Raw genomic sequence first — 14,333 nt, 5'->3', positions numbered from 1 at the left:
TTCCAGACCTTTTACATTTTGGTCACCCTCCTCTGGACATGTTCCAGCTTGACAATATCCTTCTTCAACTGGACACAGTATTTCAGGTGTGGTCTGACCAACCAGAATAGTGTGGTAGCATTCCTTCACTTGATCTAGACACTATACTCCTATTGATGCAGCCCAGAATTGCATTGGCGTTCTTAGCTGCCACATCACACTGTTGACTCATATTCAGCTTGTGGTGGACTAAGACTCCCAGATCCCTTTCACTGGTACTGTTGTCAAGCCAAGTGTCCCCCACCTGTGCATTTCATTTTTTCTATCCAGGTGTAGTACCTTACATTTCTCCCTATTGAACTCCATATTGTTGGTTTTGGCCCAGCTCTCTAGGCTATTCAGGTCATTTTGAATTCTGACCCTGTCCTCTGGTGTATTAGCAACTCCTCCCAGTTTGCAGTCATTTGCAAATTTGATTAGCACGCCCTCTATTCCATCATCCAAATCATTTATAAAAATATTGAATAGCACCAGGCCCAGGACAGAACCTTGTGGAACCCCAATAGTCATTTTTTTCTAGGATGAAGGTGAGCCACTGATGAGCAATCTTTGGGTTCAGCCCGTCAACCAATTACAAATCCACCTAACAGTAGCTTTGTCTGGCCCACATTTTACTGGTTGTTTTGCAATAATATCATGGGGGACCTTTTCAAAGGCCTTACCAAAGTCAAGGTAAGCTGGTACAAGGGAAAGCAGGATTGTAATTACCGTAAAAATTACTGATCACTTTGGATCAGCAGTCTCAACCTAACCCGCTATGTGGGGAGAGCCACATGTTCCTTTGGAAGGCAAGTGGAATACAGTGTGATATACTGACAGCTGTTTTAAAAGATGTATCTGTAACTTAAAATCCAGTATCAGAAAAAAACAAAAATAGATGGTCCCTGTGTGGATAGTCATGTTTGCATGATGGGGCCACCTCCAGTGACCATGTGGCCTGATATAAGAGGGTTCTAAAATCAGTCCTGAAAGTAGACTGATTGAGAATGACACACTCATAGCTTTTGCTCTGCCATTAACAAGGTGAGCTGAAGCAAATTATTGCCTCCCTTTGGGCTTAGCAATATTTCCTACAGCATTCTTGTTGAAGGGCATTGGAGAGTTAGGTGAGGGTCACTTTTCTGTTTTTCCATCAAGCCCCCAGACAAGAATGCTACGGCATCAGCCCCAAACACTCAGTCTCATAACAAAAAATACTCAACGGAGTTAGGGCTGAGGGTAGGGGAAGTACAATCATGATCTTTACAGTCCTCTAGAAGCTGACCCTTTTGGTCATTTTGGTCATGGAGCAAAATATCTGTTCCCAAGTTTAAAGATCTAAACAAGTAAAGAACAAGCTTGCCCTTTACATGCAAAAGCCCTGAAATTCAGCCCATTGGGCAACGGATCATGGGGCTGGGAGGAGGGAGGTAAGGACTAGCACCTTCTCTGCCCTCCACCTCCAACAGCTACACCTGAAAGATTCATGATGGGGTTCGATTTGAGAAGCTGAATGTTTATAAAGGCACTTAGCCAATTTCTGCCACAGAAATTCTGAACAGAAACACTCTGCAGGATCAGCCCCCAAAAGAAACTGCTCTATGGTCTCTGTGTTGGGAAATGGGAACAGATCTTGCTCATCACCAACCTTCCCTCCACAAATCAGTATCACTACGAGGCTGAACTGAACAGCTTGCTCCAGAGTTTTAAGAGATACGTTTCTGTGGTGTAGTGGTTAAGAGGGGTGGACTCTAATCTGGTGAGCTGGGTTCGCTTCCCTGCTCCTCCACATACAGCTGCTGGGTGACCTTGGGCCAGTCACACTTCTCTCTGAACTCTCTCAGCCCTACCTACCTCACAAGGTGTCTGTTGTGCGGGTGGAAGGGAAAGGAGATTTTTAGCCACTTTGAGACTTCTTAAAGTAGAGAAAAGCAGGATATAAAAACTAACTCCATAAATAAGAATTCTATGGAAAAGGACCATCCCTGCCATGATGATGAAAACTATATGCTTGGATTTTGCTGTATTATACCAACCTGTGGAATATGACAGTTCACAGTTTCAAAATCTATTTGGCCACAGTGGATTGACAGTCTGGACACATGAAAACCTCTGGAAGATCTTTTGAATCAATGGCTATGCGAAAGCAGTGGTACCAGTCCTTGCAGTTTCCTTCACAGTAAACCAACGTTAGGTCACCACTGGGCCTCCTGCACCCTTCCTTCAAGAAACATAGTGACCAGCAGCCTTCGAACAAGGAAGGTAAAATATCTGAGCAATAGGTTAGTGTATCCTTCCATCCCTCTGGGCATGATCGAGACACAGTAATGTAACTCTCGTTCAAGATTTGTCTCTTTGGGAGGAACAGCATCAATTTCCACTTGAAAATATTTGTCTTGTCTTTCGAAATAGGTTTTCCCACAGGAACGGGGTGTCAGAGACAGAAATAATGGGAGAGGTTCATTGACTGTGAATGGAATATTTTGACAGATAACTAAAGAAGAGAAATAAACTGATTCCAATGTTGCCTTTTGCATTCTAATGAAACAAAATATCTGAAAAATGAAAGTAATTTTCCTTTGCTGGACTTGCCTTAAAGAAATGGATACAAATAGAAATTGCTTCCTCTAGAGGGAGCCTGTTAAATTGTTGCTACAGTCTACTTGAGGACTCAACAACTGTCAGATTAAGATCGTGGGACCAGACTTGTTTGACTTTGATAAAGTATGAGCAGGAAGGAAGTTTGGGTGCTTGCTTTATGCAAGTCAAATGCCTTGCTGGAACAGATGCATGAAAAGATGGATTTGATGAATGAGAAAATGGACTTGGTGACTGTTGTGGTTAATAACTGTGGACAAGCAGGGAACATTGAGACAGAAACCATTCAAGGACCAACCTATGAACCTGTATTGACTGGGCAAGTGCAGAAGATAATGGAGGAGGATGTGGCCGCATCTCAAACATTACAAATGGAGAGACCCGAGTCCCTACAGAAGCATAAACCGCTGTCATTGAAGATTGAAGTTGGAGTGGGCCAGGGGGAGTCTGGAGCTGAGGAGGTTCTTAACTTTGGAGAGACTTTGAAATATGCTTTTAAATATCTTTTGGAGTACACTGATGACTGTGGAGAGTGGAACTGTGGGGAATGGGCGGCTTTGATGAAGGGAGATGGAGACAATTTTGGATTTGAATCCCCCAGAGATCTGCTCCCCAATGAGAAAGGGAAGAAATTAAGAAAGAGACCAACAATCGACAAGGAAAAGGGCAAGTATAAACAAAAAGAAGAAGATTTGCAGAAGGGGCATGGAAGAGACTTAAGAGCCTCGGACATATGACTTCCAGGTTGATGGACTAGATGGAATGGACAGTAAGGACTGACACGACCCGGGACCAGGAAGAAGAGACGCTGGATGAAGATTGGAAGAAAATTTATAAAGAAAACTTTTTATTGGGGGAATTAGCCTAAAATGAATAAATATTAGGGAAAATGTTAGAAGGAAACTATATGACTCTAGCAGAATATATCAGGAGTTATGGATAACTGAGCATTAAGTTTTAAGCCTTAAGGCGTTTTATGGTAAGACAAGGTTAAATAAATTAAGGTAATTTGAATAACAGAATATGGGGAAAGATGGAAAGGATCTGTTGAGTTAAATAATAGGTTAAATTGATAAGATAAATTATTTAACAAAAATTGAGAAAGATGGAAAGAATTTGCTGAAATAATTAACTAAACTAGAATACAAAAAGGGAGGTGTGAGGAGGTCAATGAAACAAGCAAATGGAAGTTGGAGATATGTAACCCGGGATTTGTGTTTTTTGTTTTATTTCCTTTTTGTGCCGTATTGTTGTATTGGTTTTTATGTTTTTGCGTTTTTCTCTCTTTTTTTTCTCTTTTCATGTACTGTAGTTGTTCTCTATTTTCTTTTTTTTTTGTAATTTTGAAATTATTAATAAATATTACTTTAAAAAAAAAAGGTTTCCTCACAGTACTGTATTATTTCTTTTGCAATCCAGGGTCTAATGGCAGCCATATCCTTTTGTATGAACTGTAATTGGATGTTAATGCATCAATCACAGAGTGGTTCAATCCATGTTTGGAATCTAGATAGAACATGGTCTTCCTTTTAAAAATGATTACTATCAGTATCCAGTGGACTTCTCTGTCATTTACTGGAATAATCAAAACATCTTTCTTTAGCACTCCAAATCTCAAACAGTTCTTCAGAGCTTACACTGGCAATCTTTGACATATCTGCATGAAGTGGCAAGTATGGTAAGTGGGAAAATTGTTCCATCATGACCTAGCTCTTTGGCCATTATCACCCTGGAGGCAAGAAAGGCATCTATTATGCGATCATTTATCCAGTTTGATCCTTTCAGTGTGGTTATGTCATAGTCATACACACGGATGTTGCCAACTGAACCCACAAGTCCCATGGTTTGTAGACTGAGTGTGGGGAAGGTACAGTTGTGCCATGGGGAAACTGATGTACAAATCAGTGATTTGTCCAAACACTTCTCACTTTGTGTTGAGAATATGGGGCTGCTATCAAAAGAATCAATATTGGTCACTGTTAAATCCTCTTTCCCACTTTTTGGAGTGGAGGTCATCTGAGGCTGAGTGCTTTCCAGGTGTCTCATAGTCAGTTGGTGATCTTAAGGAGTCAAACCCCTCAGCAGCCTGCACTGAGTCAGCTGCTGGAGCTACTGTTATCTTTTCCTGCAGCCTGGGGAACTTTCTTCCCGATCTACTCTTCTGTCTTTTATTTCGCTTCAACTGTGTGAGCTGCAACTGGCAAGGCTTCCCTGGTTCTGGTGGCATGCTGATAGATTTTGTGGCAGCTATAATATGGTAACAAGTCCTGGCTGATGGGTGCGCACACAATGTCCTGTACGGACTGTGCATGCATGGCAGCCCGTATGGCCGCTGTGCGTGTGGCAGCCCGTATGGTCGCCAGGAGAGCGGCTGCCCATACAGCCTGTATGACCGCCGTGAGAGGGGCTGCCTGTATGGACGCTACGCGAGCAGCAGCCTGTACAGTCACCGCGAGAGCAGCTGCCCATATGGCCCATACGGTCGCTGCGAGAGGGGCTGCCTGTACAGTTGCCGCAAGAGCGGCAGCCCACATGGACGCCGCACAAGTGGCAGCCAGTACAGCGACCGTACTGTCACTCTCCCCCCAGCATGGCACCCCGGGGCACCATCACCCCGCTGCCCCTTCATAAGTCCCTGCAGTCAATCAAATGTACTATGAACAATCTGAAGTCATGCTGGGCACAATTCACCACTAATCCTGTTCTTTTTCTAAAAACACGTGGTGGACTCCAGGAAAGCTGTCAGCAGGCACCATGATGCCCATGGGCACCACGTTGGAAACCCCCTATTTCAAAGTTTGCACTGACAAAATCTGTTGGCAAGAAAACTTGCAGTTAAACCTCCATTTATAATTACCACCCCCGCAAAGCAACCAACTTTTGTCCCAGAACCATTTGTAGCTGAATTGACGCGAGACAGGTGATTGTTTTTCATGGTTACTTTGGTGGTCTCCATCTAGTTGGTTTGATAATTTACATTCACAGGTAAGATCATCACAATCTCTGCCTTGGATATTCTTGAGGTTTAGCAGCGTCAAAAATTTCCAGGTGCTGTTCTTCACAGTGGAAGCTATGAATATGAATGTCATTTTAATTCAATGTTCTTGCTAATGCAGAACCATTTCAGATAGTGTTTGTATTTCAGTCATTCCATGGACATTGGTGTGATCTTACAATATAATTTGGTGGAGTCCATTTAACAATCATGCCAATCCATGAGGATTAAAGTATTTAATATAGTGTTTGTTCCTTGGCTGTGCTCTGTGGTTTTTGTGGTTCATTCTGTGGTCATATACATCATGTGTGATTTGATAGTGATTTCAGGGTGACCAAACATAAAAAACCTAAGGATCCATGGGGATCTGTGCTTTATGAGAATCTTTTTACAGCATGGCAGTGCCCCAAAGTGATCTGGCCATGAGCAGCATAGGTGATCGGGTAATGAATATGGGGCGACCAAGAAAACTGTGGAGCCGTAAATTTTAAAAATAAATATATATATTCAATTTTATAAGGATAGGGAAGTACAGAAAGGGAAAAGGGGGAGGGGATAGATATATAGATAGATTAGAAATTTAAAAGACCTATAAAGATTATCAAATCCTACAAAGTACTACTACTACTACTACTACTAATATATTTGTACCCTGCCCATCTGGCTGGGTTTCCCCAGCCACTCTGGGTGGCTTCCCCCCCAAAAAATGAAATAAAAATACATTAAAAAGTCACACATTAAAAACGTCCCTAAACAGGGCTGCCGTCAGATGTCTTCTAAATGTCAGGTAGTTGTTTATCTCTTTGACATCTAATGGGAGGACATTCCACAGGGCAGGCGCCACTACCAAGAAGGCCCTCTGCCTGGTTCCTTGTCGCTTTGCTTCTCACAGTGAGGTAACCACCAAAAGGCCCTTGGTGCTGGACATCAGAGTCTGGGCAGAACAATGGGCGTGGAGATGCTCCAAAAGCATGAGGATCCATGAGGATGCGTGCTTCAAAACCATGTTTTTGGGCTATGGAGTTGCCAGGAAGCCGTGGATCCGAGTTTTTTGTGGTGCAGGCTGTGCCCCTGGACTTGATGTGTGATTTGACAGTGAGTTTGGCCTGGCCCAATGCGAAAAGCGTAAGGATCCATGAGGATCCGTGCTTCAAAACAACGTTTTTGGGCCACGGTATGGCCAGGAAGCCGTGGATCTCAGTTTTTTGTAGTGCAGGCTGTGCCCCTGGCCATGATGTGTGATTTGATGTTGAATTTGGGCTGATCTAGTGCAAAAAGCGTGAGGATCCATGAGGATCCGTGCTTGAAAACCACGTTTTTGGACCACGGTATGACCAGGAAGCCGTGGATCCGTGATTTTTGTGGTGCAGGCTGTGCCCCTGGCCATGATGTGTGATTTGACAGTGAGTTTTGGTTGGCCCAATGCAAAAAGTGTGAGGATCCATGAGGATCCGTGCTTCAAAACCATGTTTTTGGACCACGGTATGAACAGGAAGCCGTGGATCCGTGATTTTTGTGGTGCAGGCTGTGCCCCTGGCCATGATGTGTGATTTGACAGTGAGTTTGGGCTGATCTAGTGCAAAAAGCGTGAGGATCCATGAGGATCCGTGCTTGAAAACCACGTTTTTGGGCCACGGTATGACCAGGAAGCCGTGGATCCGTGATTTTTGTGGTGCAGGCTGTGCCCGTGGCTATGATATGTGATTTGACATTGAGTTTGTGTTTGCCCAATGCAAAAGCATGAGGATCCATGAGGATCCGTGCTTCAAAACCACGTTTTTGGGCCACGGTATGGCCAGGCAGGCGTGGAACTGAGTTTTTTGTGGTGCAGGCTGTGCCCGTGGCTATGATATGTGATTTGATATTGAGTTTGTGTTGGCCCAATGCAAAAGCGTGAGGATCCATGAGGATCCGTGCTTCAAAACCACGTTTTTGGGCCACGGTATGGCCAGGAAGCCGTGGATCCGTGATTTTTGTGGTGGATGCTGTGCCCCTGGGAATGATGTGTGATTTGACGGTGAGTTTGGGTTGGCCCAATGCAAAAAGCGTGAGGATCCATGAGGATCCATGCTTCGAAACCACGTTTTTGGGCCATGCCGTTGCCAGATAACCGTGGATCTCTGTTTTTTGTGGTGGATGCTGTGCCCCTGGACACGATGTGTGATTTGACAGTGAGTTTGGGTTGTCCCAATGCAAAAAGCGTGAGGATCCATGAGGATCCGTGCTTGAAAACCACGTTTTTGGGCCATGGAGTGGCCAGGAAGCCGTGGATCCGTGATTTTTGTGGTGCAGGCTATGCCCCTGGAAATCATGTGTGATTTGACGGTGAGTTTGGGTTGGCCCAATGCAAAAATCATGAGGATCCATGAGGATCCATGCTTCGAAACCACGTTTTTGGGCCATGCCGTTGCCAGATAACCGTGGATCTCTGTTTTTTGTGGTGGATGCTGTGCCCCTGGACACGATGTGTGATTTGACAGTGAGTTTGGGTTGTCCCAATGCAAAAAGCGTGAGGATCCATGAGGATCCGTGCTTGAAAACCACGTTTTTGGGCCACGGTATGACCAGGAAGCCGTGGATCCGTGATTTTTGTGGTGCAGGCTATGCCCCTGGAAATCATGTGTGATTTGACGGTGAGTTTGGGTTGGCCCAATGCAAAAATCATGAGGATCCATGAGGATCCGTGCTTCAAAACCACGTTTTTGGGCCATGCCACTGCCAGATAACCGTGGATCTCAGTTTTTTGTGGTGGATGCTGTGCCCCTGGACACGATGTGTGATTTGACGGTGAGTTTGGGTTGGCCCAATGCAAAAAGCGTGAGGATCCATGAGGATCCGTGCTTGAAAACCACGTTTTTGGGCCACGGTATGGCCAGGAAGCCATGGACCTGTGATTTCTGTGGTGGATGCTGTGCCCCTGGCCATGATGTGTAATTTGACAGTGAATTTGGGCTGATCTAGTACAAAAATCATTAGGATTCATGAGGATCCGTGTTTTTTAACCATGTTTTTGCGCCATTGCGGCACCACGAAACAGTGGATGCGTGATTTCTTTGGTTCCTCCTACAGATTAAGATGTGGTCTACAGTAGCACGGTGTTTTCATTTTGTTTCAATATAAAAATCATATGAATTCATGAGGATCCGTGCCTCGGATCCATGTTTTTGTGGTGCTGCAGGGCGGCAAAGTGTGGGATCCACGTTTTTTATAGTCCAGTTTGTAGGCGTGCCTTCTAGGTGTGATTTGACACTGCATTTGTTGGAATTATTTTTTAAAAAGTGGAGGATCCATGAGGATCCGTGTAGATCCGCCTTTTATGGAGACCCCCATTTAAGGTCAGTGGAGCAAGGACTGCATTCTGATCTCCAGCGATCTGAGCGATTTTTGCCGGGTGCGGAAGGATCTCAGGAACCCGCTCAAGCCCAGGCTCCATCTGGAAAGCAAAACAACCTCTTTCCTTGCCTTGCTCCTCAAGCGTGCCCAGGCCTTTCCCCCTTTGGCAACCGTTGCAAGCCCTGCTGTTGCTGCTTCCCCGGGGCTGCTCGACTCACTCGGCCTGGAGAGAGCTGAGCTCAGCCTTGGAGGTCCGAGCCCCGCTCCGAAATGAGAAACATCTGGCGCCGAGCGAGCTTGGACCAAGCGCCCATTGGCTGCCGCGGGTCTAGATGCAGGGAGGAGTCCCCACCGTTTTAAAGCCATGATGACATCACTTTCTTCTGGAGTGGCCTTGGGAGGCGAGGAAGGCAGAGTCTCGCTGCAAGTCCCGGCAAAGGGCACCCTTTTGTGGCATGACAGCATCGTCCGCGATTGACGCCAACGGGGTGAGTCCAGAGCAGTCCTTTCTTCTCCGCAGCACCGATCTGGATTTCCTTTTCCACCTCCCCCTGGAAGACTTTTAACTCTTGCAGGCCGTTTGTGGGTGCATTAAGGGAAACGTTGCAGGCCCCACAATGCAGCCCTGGGTAGCGTTAGCCCGAGCTGGCTGCACGGCGGGGAATGTGTCGGGGGAATAACTTGCAAGGCGCAATATCCCCTCTGACTGCCTCCCCGGGCCCCTTTCCAAGAACCAGGGTCTGTCTCTTTAAAAACGTTGGTTTGGTTGCAGAGCCCTGACTTTAACCCTTTCCGTACTGGAGAGGCGTCTGGCGAATGGGGTCTGGAGGAAAGACAGCGGCCCATAATAAGACCCCATCTTGCGAGGCAGGGGCAGATATATCGGGGGAGATGGATATTTATCTGTCGCTACTTTCGCGGCGTGCCAGGGCGGTTTGCAATCCTGTGTAGCAGACCATCTGCTCAGAAGCAAGACCTGTTTCCAATCGCGCTTAACCCCGCGTAGTATTTCAGCCTAAAGTAGGTTTGGGTTGCGTACAGTAAATGAGAACGCTTGGATTTCAGAAGAGCCTGCTACTAAGACATAACGATTTCGGGGCAACGGTGCATTGGAGAGACGTCCGCAGCGTCCCAATACGGAGACCCCTGCAAGTAAAACGGCTTGACGTCGGGAATTTCCCCCTATTTTGCAACTTCCTCTGCAAAAAAAAAGGTTCTTTGGGGAATCCATCGTTGTTGCAGCTCTTTCTGGGCCAAAGCGCGTCTCCTCCCCGCCCCATGTGAGGTTCTGCTTCGTGGGGAAAGGGAGATGGGAGTGGATGAGTCCCATCTCATTTCCGCAGCCCTGGAGGCTCGTTTTGCCAGCTGACTCCTGCTGCTGCTGCTGCTGCTCTGGCCAAGGGCTGCTGCAGCCCCTAAGCGCGCCTGCCAGGCTGGGAGCGGGTCCCGCGGAGATCGGGGGCGCTGCCTTCCGATCCAACGCGCCCAGCCCCCCCCCCCTGCAATGCACGCGCGCGCACCGATTTGGGATATTTCAAAACCCCAACTAACTCGGAGGAACTTCTCAGCGAGCTGGCGCAGCCCTGAATGGCCGCCAGTTCTGCTCCCCACCCGCAGAATACACTACCGCCTCCCGGGATTACCGACCCGTTATCTGCCCCTCCTCCCCCGCTTCTCATCCTAAAGCTCCCTAGTTACGCATGCGTGAACCGACCCGTTTCTATCCCCCCCACCCCCTCCCCCCATGCCCCGGCCAGCGCTTCCTTTCCGCATGCTTGGAAGGGACCCGCTCAATCCTTGCATGAAGGACTTCTGGTCGGAGGAAGCCTGGCCGCAGGAACAGCAGAGGTATATTGGGAAGGAGGGGAGCAACTGCCTTAGCCAACCGCTGTTGTGATGCGGCACGCACATCTGTATGAAACGCTGCTCTCTAAGAAGAAGCTGCATTGCAACTGCTCTGTAGGCCGGCTTGAAATAGTCATCTCCGTAGCCTCCAACAGCATCCTTGCTGCTTTCTCTACCAGCTTATTGAAAGCCTTCCCTGCCCACCTGCTTTGGTTTTCCTTATCTGTAAAATGGGTTTAATGTGAGGAGGGCCATATAGTCCCGTATCCTTGCTCTATGGGGACATAGATTGAATTACCTTCTCTTGCCTACTGTTTCTGTCTTTCAACAGGGGATGTCCTCTCTTCCCATGAAGATAGGGAGTGATTTATTTGTTGAATTTAGCTGTATTGTATGGCTGTTAAAAGCGCAGGAGCCTCCCCTCCCCCCCCAAAAAAGGGAAAAGAAACCTACATGCGGCAATCAGAGCCTTGCCACAGATTCTGACAAACTTGAGGCAAGTTACTTTGCCATTTCTTCTCCAAATATGCACCAACCTACAAGATCTGCATATTTGAGTGACTTATGTGATGGATACAGAATGTGGCAGTTGAAAACCCTTGTATGCCAGTTTCATCCTCTTGGGATAAAAGCTGGATAAATATGACTTTTCTTAATTTTACCAGGTCCAGGGTTAACTAGATCTGCACTGTCCTTTGCCTTCCATCGCAGCATGATATATCGAAACAGTAAAATCATCTAGCACAGCTTTTCCCAACCTCCAGATATTTTGGACTTCATTCTCTGACAGAGCACTAGATTGGGAAAGGCTGGGAAAGCAGGCACTTTTAAAGACTGGCAAATTTATTGTGATCCATACTTTTGTGGCATGGAGCCCCCTTCATCAGATGCATTGATGTGCAGTCTTCAGTGGGCAAACATGTACACAACTCACCAACTGAAGATAACGCATCATGCATCTGACCAACTAGAACGCACTTGAACAGATTGTGGCATAAGCTTTCATAAAGTGCCACAAGAATCTCTTGTTTTTGCTGCTACAGACCTGCGTGCTTAGCCTTCTGGGAGCTGGCATGAGTTCAATAGGAATTTTGTGCTGGAGCACTGCTTTGCAATGCAGCCTATGAGTTGTAAGAGCAAATAAGTTGTGGGTGCTGAGATACTTCAGGGATGGAACCTGGTTTAGTAAATGGAATGCAAGGCACTATTGTTGTCAAGATGATATCTACAAACTGCTAAGGTTTTGTTGCTAACTTATAAGGCCTTGAATAACCCAGCTACCTAAGAAAGTGCCTCCTTCCAGACAGATAGTCAGTCCATTTGCCTAGGCCAGAGCTTTCCAAACTTTTCATGTTGGTGACACACTATTTAGACACAGTAATTCAGTTTTACTAGCAAACCAGAGGTTAAACCAACCCCTTTCCAGGCCCAGGAGCATTTGCGTGACACACCATGTAGCTATGCCATATCTAGTGGAGATGCATCTTATGGCAACTCAAAGTAGGGTCTTTTCCATGGTGGCCCCTACTTAACTATTTATGCAGACATTTCCAGCCACTGATTCTTGGTACTGACTTTGCTGAGCTGTGGATATTTTGTCTTAAGTTTTTTTCTTATTTTACTGTACTAGTTTTATTTCTTTTTCTTTTTTGCTTTATTGTGTTTCACGATAAAATAACAAATAGATACTACTGAATGCTTTCCCCCCTCACATGCCCTTCCCTCTTAAGAAGCAATTACTCTGACTTTTTATTGAGTGTAAGTTTGTACATGTAGTTGATGTAGTTGTGCATGAATGGACTTGGGGAATTCCTGATAAATGGGTGTTGACCACCCATACAGACATGCTGTCTGTGCTCCTTTGCAAACTGAGCGTTGGGTATAAGCATGGGCAAGAGCCATCACAACCCACACTGAGTGTAAAACTGGAACATCGACGTGCTGCCGTTTCCGTATGAAACTGTGTTTGGAAAAAGAGAAAAAAGATGCCTGTCCAAAATATTCTAGCATTACGTGGATTCTATCCTGCACTGTTCATTGCCTAGTGCTGCTGGTATTTCAGACAGTCCCAAGTGTAAGGCTGTCACTTGTATGTACCCAGGAAATCCTGACAAGGAAATCTGTCTAAAGCAGTGGTTCTCAACTGGTGGTCTATGGATCCCAGCGGGTTCGCATAACCCACCGGGGGGGGGGGGCGTGTCTGTGGCACCATTCACATAATGAGAAAAACCTCAGAGGTATAAAAAATTTCAAAAGTAGGGGGTACATGGCTCCACTTTTGAAAAACGGGATCTGCTGATTGGGAAGCACTAGTCTGAAGTAAAGCTTGGGTACCTGTGGCTCTCCAGATATTGTTGGACTCCAATTCCCATCAGCCCTAGCCAGCATGACAAGTGGTCAAGGATGATGGGAGCTGTAGTCCAAATATCATTGGGAGGGCCCCAGGTTCTTCCTGGCCATGATGTAGAGCAGGCTTCCTCAACCTCGGGCCTCCAGATGTTTTTGGCCTACAACTCCCATGATCCCTAGCTAGCAGGACCAGTGGTCAAGGATGATGGGAACTGTAGTCTCAAAACATCTGGAGGCCCGAGGTTGAGGAAGCCTGAGCATCATCTTAAGCTGATGATGGGAGTCACAGTTCAGCAACAGCTGGAGGGCCAAAGGTTTCCAACACCTGGCCTGGGGGAAGCAGGACAGTGTGTGTGTGAGATGGGTGTCTGGTAAGAGCATAATTTAGGAATGGTGAAGGGGACCAAGGTGGTAAATGTTGTTGTTGGTAGTGAGAAATCTTAACAGGATAGCCATTTCAGGACTCAAAAAGGCATTGGCTATCTTTTACAGCTACGTGCCCATGGAAAGGACAGGAGGGTGCCTCTGGAGAGAATCTGTGGCAGTTTAAACTTCTCCTTTCTTGCATTTACTGCGGAAATATTGGAGAAAGAAGCTTCTAGCATGGTGCCTGATCTTTTCACATAATGTGGGACAGGCGACCCAAATTCTGAGGGCGTTTTCAGAGGAGTCTACCTCTTCTACTTGTACCAACCTGCCTATTTAGGGTGTGGGCTCAGCACCCTAAATACACTCTAGAGAGTCTTGCTTCGGGTCGCAGTCAGTGTCAAGCCCTCTAGATTGTTTCTGCAGCACTGGGAGAGAGTGTTTTTATTTCATCTTCCAAGAGGATCTTGGCTTTTCTCAGGCATCCGTTGAGCCAGATAAAGCGGCGGCATCCCAGCCGCTGAATCTGATGCCTTAAGCCATGACCTCCTTTTGTCTCTGACATCTGTCGGAGGCTGAAGTAGCCCCCATCAGTTCTTGGAGGTTCGAAAGCCACTGCTATGTAGCAGGAGTGGGCACACACTGACTCCGCAGGCAGTTCCCTTCAGGGATGATAGCAACCTGCCTGTACTCTTGCAGTAGCACTCAGTTCGTCACGGGTTGCACTCCCAAACATTCACTGCATCACCAGTGCCAGAGGTGACACAGTTTGTGCCTGCCACTCATCCCTGGAAACATCTGATTACACCACTTCCTTGTTGTTGCAACT

The 14,333-nt window shown here is 46.5% G+C and overlaps 1 protein-coding gene across 3 annotated transcripts in view; it reads left to right on the top strand.

Annotated features, from left to right (window-relative positions):
- The first annotated feature begins 8,950 nt into the window (after positions 1 to 8,950).
- The window catches only part of NCKAP5L (NCK associated protein 5 like), a 42,134-nt gene continuing 36,751 nt past the window's right edge, over positions 8,951 to 14,333 (top strand). The window contains exon 1 of one of the 3 annotated variants that reach the window (XM_083599604.1): positions 8,951 to 9,432. The gene's annotated coding sequence lies outside the window, so the exon portion shown is untranslated. Of the gene's footprint in view, positions 10,793 to 14,333 lie in introns of all 3 variants that reach the window. The other 2 variants (XM_083599603.1, XM_083599606.1) reach the window with 2 other exon arrangements.

Source organism: Podarcis filfolensis (assembly GCF_964270895.1).
Source record: "Podarcis filfolensis genome assembly, chromosome: 2".
NCBI lineage: Eukaryota > Metazoa > Chordata > Lepidosauria > Squamata > Lacertidae > Podarcis > Podarcis filfolensis.
The sequence above is the reverse complement of the archived record's forward strand: the minus strand, read 5'-3'. Positions and strand labels throughout refer to the sequence as shown.